Source organism: Trichomycterus rosablanca, chromosome 4 (genome assembly GCF_030014385.1).
Source record: "Trichomycterus rosablanca isolate fTriRos1 chromosome 4, fTriRos1.hap1, whole genome shotgun sequence".
Lineage (NCBI taxonomy): Eukaryota > Metazoa > Chordata > Actinopteri > Siluriformes > Trichomycteridae > Trichomycterus > Trichomycterus rosablanca.
This window is the reverse complement of record NC_085991.1, coordinates 18,901,946-18,921,011: the sequence shown is the minus strand read 5'-3', so window position 1 is coordinate 18,921,011 and position 19,066 is coordinate 18,901,946. Positions and strand designations below refer to the sequence as shown.

The 19,066-nt window shown below is 40.3% G+C and overlaps 1 pseudogene; it reads right to left on the bottom strand.

Moving 5' to 3' along the window:
* Positions 1–11,392, bottom strand: part of LOC134311865 (NACHT, LRR and PYD domains-containing protein 3-like) — a 28,184-nt pseudogene extending 16,792 nt beyond the window's left edge.
* Positions 11,393–19,066: the final 7,674 nt, after the last annotated feature.

The window sequence follows — 19,066 nt, the reverse complement described above, 5'->3', positions numbered from 1 at the left end:
AATAGAACACTGAGAAGATGAAAAAGAAGCCATGACTCCTTTGTTTAAGCGAATCACATATTTCTTTATCCATGATGATTTCCTACAGCAGGTTCAGCACCAGAAACGCAGGAGCTGCTAGCTTAGTATCCAATTTCAGGTAAGCTAGAGAGCCACATTAAAGAAACAATCGTGCTAGGATGTGATGATGTGTGACAAATTCCATACAATGAATACGAATATCTTTACTGTCATTGTACAAGTATGAATTTCAGTGTGCTCTACTTAGGGAATAAAAAATAAATAAAAAATAAAGTTTTTAGGTGAGTTTAAGGTTTTTAGGCTCAGGTGACGCAGCGGTAAAGTACGCTAGCGCACCAAAGTTGGGGTTTCGAATACATCGTATCGAATCTCAGCTCTGCCTTTCTGACTGGGCTGAACAATGATTGGCTGTTGTTCAGGGTCAGAGGATAAAAAAAAGTCGGATCATAGGTACTCATAACTGGTGCAACTACGGCCCCTGACGGCGACTGCACAGGGCTAAGGAATAATGCTGATGGGGGTGTGGCCCTCCATCCTGAACGCCCGCTCGCTTCCTCCGCTTTTGTTTACTTTCTCTGCGCCGACAGCGTCTCCTAAGAGGGGGTATAGGTATGCACGAAAAGCCCATTGTATTTTGTGTACTTGCTAGCACCCGTGGTATGTTAGCGAGCTCCGGAAGTAGTGTTGTTATGTCATATTTTATGGAAGCACTGCAGAGTTTATCTATATTCAGGAATTCTAGCCGGGTATATGATAATAATTTGTGACCATTAGTAGCAAAAACACTTAAACACAAAAATAAAAAACGGAAAAGAAAAGATAGCTTAGAAAAAACAGCATGAGCCACTGCATCTAGACACGCCACCATTTTGACCCGGAAACAATATCTGCTAAGGTTCTGTTTTTATTAAAACGATGCTTCAGAGTGGAAGAGATCTTCTGTATCTACAGTGTGAAAGATCTTACTCCAGTTTCTCCAGTTTACAGTGTGGATTCTCCAGTCCAGCAGAGAGCAGCTTCACTCCTGAATCCTTCATTCTCACTCAGGTTCAGATGTTTCAGACTGGAGGAGTTTGAACTGAGAACTGAAGACAGAACTTCACAACTTTTCTCTGTTAGATTACAATTGTTTAACCTGGAGAAAATGGTCAGATAAATGAGATACAGTATCAGTATAAATATTTTCTCTTTAACAGTGTGAAAGATCTTACTCCAGTATCTCCAGTTTACAGTGTGGATTCTCCAGTCCAGCAGAGAGCAGCTTCACTCTTGAATCCTTCAGTTCATTGGTTCTCAGGTTTAGCTCTTTCAGACTGGAGGAGTTTTTACTGAGAACTGAGGACAGAGCTTCACAACTTTCCTCTGTTAGATCACAACCCCACAACCTGTAGAGAAATAATCAGATCAATCAGAAAAATGAAAGACGTCACGTCACATTGAAAACACACAAGGGTCAATTAGTTACTCCAAATTGTTTATGCTGTAAGTTATTTTATCTAAAATGTGTGTGTGTGTGTTTTGCCCTGAGTTGGTTTAGCACTCTCCCTGCTTTCAAGTGGTGTGGGTTACCACCAAGAGACACCACACAAACCCTCTCTGAAATTAGAAGCTCAAGTTACACGTACAGATTTTTAATGCAGCACAAACTGACCGATCTGTGAAGTAAATGCTTTTTCCAACATGGTCAAACATTTATTAAGGTTGGATATCAAATAATAATGTTAAACAATTTTTTGTAAACATCAATAATGAGCACATACACTATATTGCCAAAAGTATTCGCTCGTCTACCTTTACACGCATTATTCTAGAGGGTTTAATATGATGCGAGTCCACCCTTTGCAGCTAAAACAGCTTCAACTCTTCTGGGAAGGCTTTCCACAAAGTTTTGGAGTGTGTTTAAGGAAATTTTTGACCATTCTTCCAGAAGCGCATTTGTGAGGTCAGACACTGATGTTGGACAAGAAGGCCTGGCTCACAGTCTCCGCTCTAATTCATCCCAAAGGTGTTTTATCGGGTTGAGGTCAGGACTCTGTGCAGGCCAGTCAAGTTCTTCTACACCAAACTCGCTCATCCATGTCTTTATGGGCCTTGCCTTGTGCACTGGTGCACAGTCATGTTGGAACAGGAAGGGGCCGTCCCCAAACTGTTACCACAAAGTTGGGAGCATGAAATTGTCCAATTCTTGTCTTGGTATGCTGAAGCATTAAGAGTTCCTTTCACTGGAACTAAGGGGCCGAGCCCAACTCCCGAAAGACAACTTCACACCATAATCCCCATAACCTAGGTGCTTAGTTTTATACACATGTGGCCATGGAAGTGATTGCAACACCTGAATTCAATGATTTGGATGGGTGAGTGAATACTTTTGGCAATATAGTGTATTTGTTTTGCTACATTTCTGTTCAAAACCGACATTTGTGGCTAAAATCGAGAGCTAATGTTTTAAACAGCCTCCGCGTTTCTTTTTTTATTTCCCACACAAACCACATGAACACGACCAGCTGAGTGAGTTTAACTTCAGAGGAACCTACCACCCACCATGCACCTGAAAGCAGCATTTCAAACGCCATTTTTTTCCCAACACGACTTCTGACCCGGATGAAGCAGTTGGTGTAAATGAATGACTAAAACTTGTGTTTATGAACCTGATCTGGTTCCACTCCACAAATTACTTTCAGAAGGTTAAACTGCATTTATGAAGCTGAAAGTCAGATTGAAGTCCCAAATCAGACATAAAATGCTAAAACAGAGCTAACATGCTAAATCAGAGCTAAGTTGCTAACTGAACCACAATAGCGAATCCAGTTTCAGGTAAGCTAGTGAGCTACAGTAAATAAACAATCATGCTAGGATGTGATGACATATGACCAATACCATACAACATCTGCTAAATTCATTTTCTGGTTTAGATGATGCTTTAAATTAGAACAAATCTTCTATATCTACAGTGTGAAAGATCTTACTTCAGTATCTCCAGTTTACAGTGTGGATTCTCCAATCCAGCAGAGAGCAGCTTCACTCCTGAATCCTTCAGTTTATTATTAACCAGGTTCAGATGTTTCAGACTGGAGAAGTTTGTACTGAGAACTGCGGACAGAGCTTCACAACTTTCCTGTGTTAGACCACACGTCCTCAGCCTGGAGAGAATCATACATCAATCATACATCATCTTCTCCCACCTCCTCCATCTCCATTTAGATCCACAATCCGACAACATTACCAAGAAATCTTCAACGTGTAAAACAATTCTGTTAGATTAATGATGAGGTGTTTTATCTTGTGTGAGGAAAATGAGTAAAATATCAAACAATCCTACACACATCAATAACAGTTTCTGTATAAACAATCTGTATCTACAGTGTGAAAGATCTTACTTCAGTATCTCCAGTTTACAGTGTGGATTCTCCAATCCAGCAGAGAGCAGCTTCACTCCTGAATCCTTCAGTTCATTCTTACTCAGGTTCAGATGTTTCAGACTGGAGGAGTTTGTACTGAGAACTGAGGACAGAACTTCACAACTTTCCTCTGTTAGCTTACATCTGTTTAACCTGGAGATAAATAATGAGATCAATTAACCAATGTCATTTCCACTCTCTCCAATGATTAGAAGAGTGTTGGCTATGTCCGACATCCAGTGCTACGAGTCCATGGACAGCAGCAGTACTTTAATGTTATTATTTTTTTTTTTTTTATCTAACGTAACTAATAATTTTTACAAACATGATTTTGTTTAAAAATGTTACAAAAGTAGTGATAAGTACATATGAGACATGATTTGAAATGTTACATGTGTATATACTGTATATGTGTGTGTATATACAGTGTATCACAAAAGTGAGTACACCCCTCACATTTCTGCAAATATTTTATTATATCTTTTCATGGGACAACACTATAGAAATAAAACTTGGATATAAGTTAGAGTAGTCAGTGTACAACTTGTATAGCAGTGTAGATTTACTGTCTTCTGAAAATAACTCAACACACAGCCATTAATGTCTAAATGGCTGGCAACATAAGTGAGTACACCCCACAGTGAACATGTCCAAATTGTGCCCAAAGTGTCAATATTTTGTGTGACCACCATTATTATCCAGCACTGCCTTAACCCTCCTGGGCATGGAATTCACCAGAGCTGCACAGGTTGCTACTGGAATCCTCTTCCACTCCTCCATGATGACATCACGGAGCTGGTGGATGTTAGACACCTTGAACTCCTCCACCTTCCACTTGAGGATGCGCCACAGGTGCTCAATTGGGTTTAGTCCATCACCTTTACCTTCAGCTTCCTCAGCAAGCCAGTTGTCATCTTGGAGGTTGTGTTTGGGGTCGTTATCCTGTTGGAAAACTGCCATGAGGCCCAGTTTTCGAAGGGAGGGGATCATGCTCTGTTTCAGAATGTCACAGTACATGTTGGAATTCATGTTTCCCTCAATGAACTGCAGCTCCCCAGTGCCAGCAACACTCATGCAGCCCAAGACCATGATGCTACCACCACCATGCTTGACTGTAGGCAAGATACAGTTGTCTTGGTACTTCTCACCAGGGCGCCGCCACACATGCTGGACACCATCTGAGCCAAACAAGTTTATCTTGGTCTCGTCAGACCACAGGGCATTCCAGTAATCCATGTTCTTGGACTGCTTGTTTTCAGCAAACTGTTTGCGGGCTTTCTTGTGCGTCAGCTTCCTTCTGGGATGACGACCATGCAGACCGAGTTGATGCAGTGTGCGGCGTATGGTCTGAGCACTGACAGGCTGACCTCCCACGTCTTCAACCTCTGCAGCAATGCTGGCAGCACTCATGTGTCTATTTTTTAAAGCCAACCTCTGGATATGACGCCAAACACGTGGACTCAACTTCTTTGGTCGACCCTGGCGAAGCCTGTTCCGAGTGGAACCTGTCCTGGAAAACCGCTGTATGACCTTGGCCACCATGCTGTAGCTCAGTTTCAGGGTGTTAGCAATCTTCTTATAGCCCAGGCCATCTTTGTAGAGAGCAACAATTCTATTTCTTACATCCTCAGAGAGTTCTTTGCCATGAGGTGCCATGTTGAATATCCTGTGGCCAGTATGAGAGAATTGTACCCAAAACACCAAATTTAACAGCCCTGCTCCCCATTTACACCTGGGACCTTGACACATGACACCAGGGAGGGACAACGACACATTTGGGCACAATTTGGACATGTTCACTGTGGGGTGTACTCACTTATGTTGCCAGCTATTTAGACATTAATGGCTGTGTGTTGAGTTATTGTCAGAAGACAGTAAATCTACACTGCTATACAAGCTGTACACTGACTACTCTAAGTTATATCCAAGTTTCATGTCTATAGTGTTGTCCGATGAAAAGATATAATGAAATATTTGCAGAAATGTGAGGGGTGTACTCACTTTTGTGATACACTGTATATATATATATACTGTATATATATATACATATACATATACGTATATATACATATATACAAGTAGCCCTTCGTATTACTCAGTACCCTTGAAGTAGCTCTCAGTTTCAAAAAGGTTGGTGACCCCTGATCTACAAAAAGCTTATGAAAGGGTGCAGAGAGAGGAACTGTGGTATAGTATGAGAAAATCAGAAGTGGCAGTATGTGAGGGTGGTACACAATATGTATGAGAACCGTTTGACCGTGGTAAGATGTATTAGTAGGAGAGTTGGACAGGTGTAAAGTGGAAGTGGTACTGCATTGGGGTCAGCTCTGAGTCTTTTTGCAGTGGTCCGCTAAATTCATTTTCTGGTTGAAATGATGCTTACAAAGTGAAACAGTGTAAAAGTGAGGATCTTACTCCAGTATCTCAAGTTTACAGTGTGGGTTCTCCAGTCCAGCAGAGAGCAGCTTCACTCCTGAATCCCTCAGTTCATTGAAACCCAGGTTCAGATGTTTCAGACTGGAGGAGTTTGAACTGAAAACTGAGGACAGAGCTTCACAACTTTCCTATGTTAGCTCACAACCCCACAACCTGGAGAGAAATAACCAGATCAATCAGACAGAGAAATGAAGATCTGATAATATTATCCAAACTGCAGTGCAAGTGAATTAACCCATAGCAGGACTGCACTACTGTATTGATTTCCAAAGAGGCAGAGCTTCACATTTCTACACAATTGATCCAAAACAGTGTAAGAGCTAACTATTGCCGTGTAGTGACTGAGCCTTAATGAAAAACTACCCACCGATTATAAATAATTTAATAAACATTTAGTGATGCTTCATTATCAGATAGGGGTCTGAATCAGATCGACAGACTGTACTATCTACAATGGCTAGGTGTGGATTTTTGCATGTTCACAAAACATCTGGCATCCAACCCTTAAACATGCCAATCATTGTCAGTGTAGTTGTCTGGTGTGCCAATAGCAGAGCTGAGATTCAAACTAGCTTGTTTTACTGCCATGCCACTCGAGAGAAACCCTCCTATTTCTATCCGAGCTTGGGATCGGCACTGAGAGCGCAACTGGTAAGTGCACCTCTTATTTGGAGCTTTATGTTTGATTATTTTCACCATTTCACATCAGATTTTAAATGCAGTGTAATTAGCAGAGTGCAGTTAGTAGATGGGGCAGAAACAGGTAGCATTATTATGTTACTTACTTAATTAGATGTTAATTTTAAACACATTTTGAGATCAGACTACAGGACTGTAGTTCTGCACCTTCGTACATTTAACTATTAGTGTTTAAGTGATAAATAAAACATCAATAAATTACTCACTGAGCTCTTCTGGAAACTTTCACCAGTGGCAGAAGCTTCAGAAGACCTTCATGTGATGGATAATATGTCATTAAATCAAACTCATCCAGCTCCTGGTCTAAGTTCAACAACACAAACACCAGAGCCGACCACTGAACAGAAGAGAGACGGAGTCCATCATGATAAAGAGAACCCTTTCTGTTCAGGTAATTTTGGACTTCCTGCACTAGAGAATCATCATTCAGTTCATTCAGACAGTAGAACAGATTGATGGACTTTTCTGGAGTGGAATTCTCACTGATCTTCTCCTTGATGTACATTACTGTTTCCTCTTTGTTGTACAAGCTACTTCCTGTTTGAGGCAGTATGCCTCGTAAGAGAGTCTGATTGGACTCCAATGAGAGACCAAGGAGGAAGCGGAGGAAAAGATCCAGGTGTCCATTCTTACTTTGTAAGGCCTTGTCCACTGCACTCTTCAGAAAGTCAGACATGTTTGTTTTGTGATAAAGTTCAGACAGATCAGAAGTTTGGTTTTCTGTTGTATTGTTGTTGATGAAGGTGAGAAATGCATATAAAGCAGCCAGGAACTCCTGAACACTCAAGTGCACAAAGCTGAAGACCTTCCCCAAGTGCAGCCCAAACTCCTCTCTAAAGAGTTGGGTGCACACTCCTGAGTACACTGATGCTTCTCCTACATCAATACCACACTCTGTCAGGTCTTCTTCATAGAAGATCAGGTTTCCTTTCTCCAGCTGTTGAAAGGCCAGTTTACCCAGTGACAGTATTGTCTCTCTGGTCTGGTGTGGCTCAGGGTCAGAATTTCGATCATACTTTTGTTTCTTGTTTTTGATGTGAAAGATCAGGAAGTAGGTAAACATTTGAGTCAGAGTTTTGGGGATCTCTTTCCACTCAGGTCCATCCAGCATTCTCTCTAGAACAAAGGCTGAGATCCAGCAGAAGACTGGAATGTGACACAAGATGTAGAGGCTTCTTAAAGACTTTATGTGACCAATGATTTTGCTAGCCAGGTTCTCATCACTGATCCTCTTCCTGAAGTACTCCTCTTTCTGAGGGTCACTGAACCCTCGTACCTCTGTTACCTGGTCTACATGCTCAGGAGGGATCTGATTGGCTGCTCCTGGTCGAGTGGTGATCCAGAGGTGAGCCGAGGGAAACAGGTTCCCCTTGATGAGGTTCGTCAGCAGCACATCCATTTTTACTGACTTTGTTATGGTACACAATTGCTCATTATTTTGAAAATCTAGAGGAAGTCGACACTCATCCAGACCATCAAAGATGAACAAAACTTTATAGTCATTACAGTCTAATGATGGTAGGTTTTTTATTTCTGGGAAAAATTTATGAAGAAGTTTCATCAGACTGAGGTTTTCCTGCTTTATCAGGTTCAGCTCTCTAAAAGGAAGTGGAAATATGAAGAGAACGTCCTGGTTTGCTTTCCCTTCGGCCCAGTCTAGAATGAACTTCTGCATTGAGACTGTTTTTCCAATTCCAGCGATGCCTGTAGTCAGCACAGTTCTGATGGACGTGTCTTTAAAGAGGTTGTTGCATTTGATGGGTTTCTCCTGTGCTGCTGGTCTCCTGGATGCTGCTTCAATCTGTCTGACCTCATGTTCATTATTCATGTCTCCACTTTAACCCTCTGTGATGTAGAGCTCTGTGAAGATCTCATTCAGAAGTGCTGAGCTTCCATGCTGGGAGATTCCTTCATGAATTCTTTTAAATTTCTCTCTCAGATTGGATTTGAGGTTTTTTTTGATGTACAGAGACTAAAAGTTCTAATAAACAGAAGATGATGATCAATATTTTACTGCATGATAAAAAAAGACAGAATATGATCGACTCACTTTCAAACCGCTTAGCAAATTAGCGTCGCAGGGTGGGGGGTGTAGGGAGGTCTGGAGCCTATCCCAGCTTTTCAATGGGCACAAGACACACAGTAACACCCTGAACAGGGCGCCAGTCCATCGCAGGGCAGACGCACGTACACACACATACACACACACACGCATTAACTTATAGGGCAATTTAGTGTCTCCAATTAACCTGACTGCATGTTTTTGGACTGTGGGAGGAAACCAAAGCTCCCAGAGATAACCCACACAGACACGGAAAGAACATGCAAACTCTGCACAGAAAGGACCCGGACCGCCCCGCCTGGGCATCAAACCCAGAACCTTCTTGCTGTGAGGTGACAGTGCTACCCACAGAGTCACCGTGCCACCCATATATATATATACAGTATCTATATATATCTATATATATATATATATATATATATATATATATATATATATATATATATATATATACTGTATATATATATATATATATATATATATATATATATATATATATATATATATATATATATATAGTATATATATATATATATATATACTGTATATATATATATATATATATATATATATGTATATATATATATATACAGTGTATCACAAAAGTGAGTACACCCCTCACATTTCTGCAGATATTTAAGTATATCTTTTCATGGGACAACACTGACAAAATGACACTTTGACACAATGAAAAGTAGTCTGTGTGCAGCTTATATAACAGTGCAAATGTATTCTTCCCTCAAAATAACTCAATATACAGCCATTAATGTCTAAACCACCGGCAACAAAAGTGAGTACACCCCTAAGAGACTACACCCCTAAATGTCCAAATTGAGCACTGCTTGTAATTTTCCCTCCAAAATGTCATGTGACTCGTTAGTGTTACTAGGTCTCAGGTGTGCATAGGGAGCAGGTGTGTTCAATTTAGTAGTACAGCTCTCACACTCTCTCATACTGGTCACTGAAAGTTCCAACATGGCACCTCATGGCAAAGAACTCTCTGAGGATCTTAAAAGACGAATTGTTGCGCTACATGAAGATGGCCAAGGCTACAAGAAGATTGCCAACACCCTGAAACTGAGCTGCAGCACAGTGGCCAAGATCATCCAGCGTTTTAAAAGAGCAAGTTCCACTCAGAACAGACCTCGCGTTGGTCGTCCAAAGAAGCTGAGTGCACGTGCTCAGCGTCACATCCAACTGCTGTCTATGAAAGATAGGCGCAGGAGTGCTGTCAGCATTGCTGCAGAGATTGAAAAGGTGGGGGGTCAGCCTGTCAGTGCTCAGACCATACGCCGCACACTACATCAAATTGGTCTGCATGGCTGTCACCCCAGAAGGAAGCCTCTTCTGAAGTCTCTACACAAGAAAGCCCGCAAACAGTTTGCTGAAGACATGTCAACAAAGGACATGGATTACTGGAACCATGTTCTATGGTCTGATGAGACCAAGATTAATTTGTTTGGTTCAGATGGTCTCAAGCATGTGTGGCGGCAATCAGGTGAGGAGTACAAAGATAAGTGTGTCATGCCTACAGTCAAGCATGGTGGTGGGAATGCCATGGTCTGGGGCTGCATGAGTGCAGCAGGTGTTGGGGAGTTACATTTCATTGAGGGACACATGAACTCCAATAGGTACTGTGAAATACTGAAGCAGAGCATGATCCCCTCCCTCCGGAAACTGGGTCGCAGGGCAGTGTTCCAGCATGATAATGACCCCAAACACACCTCTAAGACGACCACTGCTTTATTGAAGAGGCTGAGGGTAAAGGTGATGGACTGGCCAAGCATGTCTCCAGACCTAAACCCAATAGAACATCTTTGGGGCATCCTCAAGCGGAAGGTGGAGGAGCGCAAAGTCTCGAATATCCGCCAGCTCCGTGATGTCGTCATGGAGGAGTGAAAAAGCATTCCAGTGGCAACCTGTGAAGCTCTGGTAAACTCCATGCCCAGGAGAGTTAAGGCAGTTCTGGGAAATAATGGTGGCCACACAAAATATTGACACTTCAGGAACTTTCACTAAGGGGTGTACTCACTTTTGTTGCCGGTGGTTTAGACATTAATGGCTGTATATTGAGTTATTTTGAGGGAAGAATAAATTTACACTGTTATATAAGCTGCACACAGACTACTTTACTAAGTGTCATTTTGTCAGTGTTGTCCCATGAAAAGACATACTTAAATACCTGCAGAAATGTGAGGGGTGTACTCACTTTTGTGATACACTGTATATATATATATATATATATATATATATATATATATATATATATATATATACAGTATATATATATATATATATATATATATATATATATATATATATATATATATATACAGTATATATATATACAGTGTATATATATACAGTATATATACGTGTATATATATATATATATAAAATTTAATATTTGAATAAATAATAGGTTCAATACTAAATTATTGTCTATTTTTAAATATTAACCTTTATGAATATAACTGGCTTATTTGTAGAGATGCAGCTGTATCAAGTACTTGATGCTCATGAAATGTTATATAATAGAATTTAAAAACCAATTAAAAGCCTAGATGATTCCAGAACCAAGTATTTAGGTATCTTACTCCTCTGCAGGGTGTTAGAGAGGTCTGTCTGGTTCATGATCTTCAGAACATTGTGTTATCTTTGGCGCACCCTCTCTGAAACTACTCAGATCTTCCACATCCTTCACCTCCTGCTCAGAGCATGCTGGGTAATTGTCATTCAGGAGCTTTTTAAACTTGTTTAGCTCATTCTTTAACATGCTGATGACTTTGAGCTCCAGTTCCTGTTGATGTATTTAGAGGAAGAATGGTGTGACCATATAAGAAACAATGTAGTTCTAAAATTGTATTAAAAGTTGTTATTGTGATACCTGTAACCTAATTGAAGCAAAGTGTAATAACTTGTGTGTGCCACATTGTTTTATTTTTCTCTGTATTTTAAGTTAATTAAATTGTGACAGTAATTGTGCATTAAAATGTGCTGAAGTTTTAAACTAGGATTTCACCTCTGCCTAAAACTCAATCATTATCAACCATTATAACCACTACTAAGTCCCATTAACCCCATATGGCAAAAATAAAGAACATGCATGTCCGTAAGAAGCTAAAAACATCTAAGGAGGGTCCAGAATCCAAAATCCCACACAGTATTCATTTTACCAACAGCAAACTAGACAAGCATCATTACTATTATTACACACACACACACACACATACAAACCTTAAGTATGGATTCCAGCTGATCTCTGTAAGTAACATTACATTTCCTCTTTTTTAATCTGTAGATAAAAAAGACGTGTTGTTATACAACACCAATTTACAGAACAGTACTGAACACTAGCATGTTCCATCCTCCAGTTATTGAAACATTTCCTAGCTGATTTGTATATTTTTATAAATAAGTTGATTAGCTAAGTAAGTTTAATGGGTTTAATCAAGAAGAACTGAAAGCAAAAGCACTAGAACATGAGATTATACTGACCTTTGTTGCGACGAATCTTTTGGTCGAGAGGCCCTGAAGAAGCAGTCAGAGAATCCAGAAAGTACTCTTCAAAACACTTTATTAAGTATAAGAAATGATCTGTGAATATAAGTCAGAGCTAAGCTGATCGGCGCTCCTTTCTCCTGCAATCCAGATGATTGCCAGCCAAAAAGAGAGCGTGCGTCTGAGCGCGCCGGTTTTTTAAACTAAGCTAGGCTCCTCCTCCTTTACTGCTGGTGGAGCCAATGAAATGTGCTAAAAAGCCCAGGGCTCCGCCTCCCCCCCCCCCCCCCCCTCGGTAGGAGTCAGGAAGGGAGCATGGCCGGCGCCATTTTGAACAAAGGGGACATGGCCGGCGCCATTTTGAACAGAGGACAACGTGGGTGAATGCCGGGAAACTTCCCATATTAAATGTACGTTTTTTATGTTCTGAAAAACCTAACAATCCCCCCCTTGAAAGCATCTTAATGCTTTCACATTAACTTTTAACTTTAGGTTAGGTGTTTCTAGATTCCAGGAGAAAAGGATAGCCGTCAGCAACCCCCAATTTAACCCCTTCTGACTTACATGGCCACTGGGCTGAATTTTTACAATAAAAGGTATCTAAAAATAAAAAGGCTACCAGTTAAACTAAAGGAACCGTACCTATCGCAACAGCTCCTAACCCTAAACCAAACAAACAAACAACAAAAAATAATAAAAACAGGAAATCAAAATAAAGTAATTTAAAAAATAGGAAATCAAAAAGAGAAGAAAAAATAAAAACAATGGGTGCGTAGCTTCTACAGGAAGTCCGCTCAGGTTGCCCTCCACCGGACGGAGCTGCAGATATTCAGAAGGGGCCCATAGCTCCTGTTTCTCTGCATAGCTTCTACTGTCTCATGGATTCTCCCCTGTCGGTCTTACCTGTTTCCGCAGCGGCACAAACATTTAAACAACGAAACACAGAGAATATCCCTCCTAACAAATAGTAGAGTACCAAACATATATACAGTGCCTTGCAAAAGTATTCAGCCCCCTTGAACTTTTCAACCTTTTGCCACATTTCAGGCTTTAAACATAAAGATATGAAATTGTAATTTTTTGTGAAGAATCAACAACAAGTGGGACACAATCGTGAAGTGGAACGAAATTTATTGGATATTTTAAACTTTTTTTAGAAATAAAAAACTGAAAAGTGGGGCGTGCAATATTATTCAGCCCCCTTGCGTTAATACTTTCTAGCGCCACCTTTTGCTGCGATTACAGCTGCAAGTCGCTTGGGGTATGTCTCTATTAGTTTTGCACATCGAGAGACAGAAATTTTTGCCCATTCTTCCTTGCAAAACAGTTCGAGCTCAGTGAGGTTGGATGGAGAGCGTTTGTGAGCAGCAGTTTTCAGCTCTTTCCACAGATTCTCGATGGGATTCAGGTCTGGACTTTGACTTGGCCATTTTAACACCTGGATAAGTTTATTTGTGAACCATTCCATTGTAGATTTTGCTTTATGTTTTGGATCATTGTCTTGTTGGAAGGTAAATCACCGTCCCAGTCTCAGGTCTTTTGCAGACTGCAACAGGTTTTCTTCCAGAATGGTCCTGTATTTGGCTCCATCCATCTTCCCATCAATTTTAACCATCTTCCCTGTCCCTGCTGAAGAAAAGCAGGCCCAAACCATGATGCTGCCACCACCATGTTTGACAGTGGGGATGGTGTGTTCAGGGTGATGAGCTGTGTTGCTTTTATGCCAAACATAACGTTTTGCGTTGTGGCCAAAAAGTTCGATTTTGGTTTCATCTGACCAGAGCACCTTCTTCCACATGCTTGGTGTGTCTCCCAGGTGACTTTTTATAGATATCTTTGAGAAATGGCTTTCTTCTTGCCACTCTTCCATAAAGGCCAGATTTGTGCAGTGTACGACTGATTGTTGTCCTATGGACAGAGTCTCCCACCTCAGCTGTAGATCTCTGCAGTTCATTCAGAGTGATCATGGGCCTCTTGGCTGCATCTCTGATCAGTCTTCTCCTTGTTTGAGCTGAAAGTTTAGAGGGACGGCCGGGTCTTGGTAGATTTGCAGTGGTCTGATACTCCCTTCATTTCGATATGATCGCTTGCACAGTGCTCCTTGAGATGTTTAAAGCTTGGGAAATCTTTTTGTATCCAAATTCGGCTTTAAACTTCTCCACAACAGTATCTCGGACCTGCCTGGTGTGTTTCTTGGTCTTCATGATGCTCTCTGCGCTTTAAACAGAACTCTGAGACTATCACAGAGCAGGTGCATTTATACGGAGACTTGATTACACACAGGTGGATTCTATTTATCACCATCAGTCATTTAGGTCAACATTGGATCATTCAGAGATCCTCACTGAACTTCTGAAGTGAGTTTGCTGCACTGAAAGTAAAGGGGCTGAATAATATTGCACGCCCCACTTTTCAGGTTTTTATTTCTAAAAAAAGTTTAAAATATCCAATAAATTTCGTTCCACTTCACAATTGTGTCGCACTTGTTATTGATTCTTCACAAAAAATTACAATTTCATATCTTTATGTTTAAAGCCTGAAATGTGGCAAAAGGTTGAAAAGTTCAAGGGGGCTGAATACTTTTGCAAGGCACTGTACATTGTAAACAATCCTGAGCTAACCCCTTACGTTTTGTAGCTAAGCTATGTGTGTTGCACTTAACTAGTGTTTTCAAAGATGGTCTATGTGTCTGCAAACTATATGTTTATGTTTTTCTCTCCTAGTCTAACTAAATCTTCCCCCATTCGATTCGACCCAGTGGCGAAACCTACAGCAGGTTGTTGTCGCTGAACCGCTGGATGTCTAAATGGTGCTCAGAAAACTGCATTGATTTTGTAGATAACTGGTCCACCTTTGAGGGAAGGCCTGGTCTTTTGAAGCGGGATGGTGTCCACCCCACGTGGGAGGGTGCTGCTCGCATTTCTTGCAGCATAGGTGACAGGCTTTACCACCGCGTTAGTGTAGCGGCAGATAGTGTTAAATGACTATCCAGAGCCAAGACCAGGCAGCAGACTAACAGGCCTAACCGACTGTCTGCGAGTCGCCATCGGACGTCACCCGGAATCCTTAGGTCACAAACCATTGAGACTGTGTCTGTTTACCGTGGCAGGTGTAAGCCAAAACAAAATCAAAAAGTATGTCATAATAACTTAATTAAAATTAATCTAAATGAGCATCATGAAAACCATAGTAAAGCTAAACTAAAGTTAGGACTTCTAAACATCAGGTCACTTGCATGCAAAACAGTAATTGTAAATGAAATAATTACAGATAATAGTCTTAGTGCACTTTGTTTAACCGAGACCTGGGCTAGACCTGATGAGTATCTAGGTTTAAATGAAGCATCTCCTCCGGGTTACAGTTATGAACATAAGCCACGTCTTAGTGGTCGTGGTGGAGGAATAGCCGCAATTTATGACAAGGACATAGGTCTCACTGTAAAATCAACTCCCATAACAAACTCGTTTGAAGTTCTTATCTCTGACATAACCAATAAATGTTCATCTGATAAAACTAGTATGTTTAAGCTGGTTACTGTTTATCGACCCCCTGGTCCTTACTCAGAATTTCTTAACGAATTTGCCGATTTTCTTTCTAAATTAGTTTTATCAACTAAGAAAGCTTTAATTGTTGGTGACTTTAATATCCATTATGAGGATAAATGTAATCCACTCAAAACTGCGTTTGATTCTATTTTAGAATCTTTAGGCATCACCCAAAATGTAACAGGACCCACTCACCGCTGTAAACATACCTTAGATTTAATACTTACTTATGGTATAAACATAGACAACCTGGAAATTGTACCACAGAATGACTTAATCTCTGATCACTCTCTACTAATTTATGAAGTGTCCCTGTCCAATAATATACAGCAACCGCATCGTTTTAAATGTAAGCGCACTATTACATCTGCAACTGCAGCAGCGTTCATAAACTGCCTACCAGAATTACCGAATATACCAGCATCAGAACCTAAAGAACTAGATCAGGCAACTCAAAACCTAGAGACTGTATTGCGCACAACCTTAGATAACGTAGCCCCACTCAAAACTAAACTGATTAGGGAGAAAAAACTTGCTCCTTGGTACAATGACCACACATGCGCACTTAAACAAGCAGCACGAAAATTAGAACGCAAGTGGCGTCACACTACACTAGAAGTGTATAAGATTGCTTGGAAAGATGCTCTAACTGAGTATAAACATGCACTTATAAAAGCTAAATCTTTATATTATTCATCCCTAATAGAGAAAAATAAAAACAATCCCAGATTCCTTTTTGAGACAGTGTCCAAATTAACTAAAAACGTTAATGAAACTAAATCTAATATATCGCCTGACTGTACCAGCGATGATTTTTTAAAATTCTTTAATGACAAGATAGAAAAAATACGACTTCAGAGTCAGAGTGTTTTACTTGCCAATGTTAAGTATGGACTCACTCCGAGCAGCATTGGTGATAACAGTGGTGATAATAGTAACGAGTTAATCCAACTAAATTCCTTTAATCCAATCTCCCAAAATGAACTAACTGTGTTGATTAAATCATCGAAGTCATCATCGTGTATACTCGATCCTGTTCCAACTCGTTTACTTAAAGATTTACTCCCAGCTATTGTAGAGCCCCTGCTTACATTAATCAATGCATCCCTTAGCCTTGGGTACGTACCTAAATTGTTTAAAAGTGCTGTTATTAAACCACTGATTAAAAAACCTAATCTTGATCCACATGTACTAGCTAATTATAGGCCAATTTCAAACCTTCCTTTTGTCTCTAAGATATTAGAAAAAGTAGTTTCCAAACAGTTATGTTCTTATTTGAATGAAAATTGTATTCATGAAAAATTTCAATCAGGATTTAGACCCAATCATAGTACCGAAACCGCATTAATTAGAGTAGTTAACGAGTTGTTAATGTCTTCTGATAATGGATGTGTCTCTTTTCTTGTTCTATTAGATCTTAGCGCAGCGTTTGATATGGTCGATCATAACATTTTACTGGAGAGGCTAGAAAATACAGTAGGTGTTAAAGGACTCGCACTCTCTTGGTTTAAATCATATCTGACTGACCGCTCTCAATTCGTTTATGTAAATAATAAATGCTCGGAAACTACAAAAGTAAAGTATGGTGTTCCACAGGGGTCGGTACTGGGACCGCTATTATTTACACTCTATATGCTTCCACTAGGGGAAATTATTCATAAACATGGCATAAACTTTCACTGCTATGCAGATGACACACAGCTGTATATATCAGCCAAACCAAATGATACTGACACAATCAGTAAGATAGAAGATTGTGTAAACGACATAAAAAACTGGATGTCGTGTAATTTTCTTTTACTTAATTCAGATAAAACAGAGGTTTTACTTGTTGGCTCTAAAGCTGCAAGAGACAAGTTGTCTAACCTGGTGCTAAACTTAAACACGTTCTCTGTTACTCCCAGCCCAGATGTAAAAAACTTAGGTGTCACAATAGATTCAGATCTCTCATTTGATACACACGTTAATAATATTACTAGAGTTGCTTTCTATCATTTGCGTAACATTTCTAAAATAAGAAATATACTATCTGTTAATGACGCCGAAAAACTGATCCATGCGTTTATAACTTCTCGGTTAGATTATTGTAATGCTCTTCTAACTGGATGCTCTGGTAGATCCTTAAACAAACTCCAGTTAGTTCAAAATGCAGCAGCTCGAGTGCTAACTAGAACTAAAAAATTTGACCATTTTACTCCTGTTCTATCATCTCTACACTGGCTGCCAGTTAAATTTCGCATTGATTACAAAATACTTTTACTAACTTATAAAGCGCTACATGGTCTGGCTCCACAGTATCTGAGTGAACTTATTAATCACTACAGCCCAGCGCGTCCACTTCGTTCACAAGATGCAGGGTTACTTATAGTTCCTAAAATTAAAAAGATCACGGCTGGTGGAAGAGCGTTTTCCTACAAAGCTCCACAACTCTGGAATACTCTTCCTGCCTCTATTCGGGATTCGGACACAGTCTCAATGTTTAAGTCTAGACTGAAAACATATTTATTTTCTCAGGCTTTTGATTAGTATAGACAAAGGCGCAGAGCTTGGGGGTTCTTGGTCATAGAAACTTGTGGTGATCAGGGATGTTGGGTTGCTGTCGTTCTGCCTCTCTTGTCCGATCACTCAGGTTTGGTGACGGTGGGGAGATGGGCGCTGATGTCCTGTGAAAGCCTTCATGACCTTGTTACCTGCTTGCTCTCCCTTTTAGTTATGCTGTAATAATTAGGGCTGCCGGAGTCTAAAACTCTCTGTAAAACTGTTTGTCAACTAGCATTGTACATTATTAACTACATTCTCTGTTGTTTTACCCCGAGGGCATTCTGATGGAAACCTGTTTACCCGCCGAGGTTAAGGATTGAAGTCGAGACTGCCGGGACAACGATGCTGCTCCTGTCAGATGTGACGGGTCTGGAGTAATTGCAACGACAAGAAATCACTACAGACTTTATTGAAGACTAGAGCGGATAACAACTCTATTATTATTAAATTGTTTATTTATCTATTTATTACCAGTTATGACTTTTAGATCATTTAATTCTGTGTTTGTATGATTTGTGTAAATCGTGTATTTATTTAAAGTATCCTCCAGGCCACCCATGAAGGATGGGCCCTGCTGAGTCTGGTTCCTCTCAAGGTTTCTTCCTGTAATTTTCAGGGAGTTTTTCCTTGCCACAGTCGCCCTCGGCTTGCTCAACAGGGGTTTTTGTATCTGCTGGTCCTGGATTTTGTAAAGTTGCTTTGAGACAATGTCTATTGTAAAAAGCGCTATATAAATAAAGTTGACTTGACTTGACTTGATCTTCTTGTTCCGTTCCGTTGACTCCACTGGACTCTTCTTCCACATAGTCGGTTTTGTCGGGCTTTCTACTGTGTTTTGTTCCCTGTAGGCAGGTCCAGTTAGT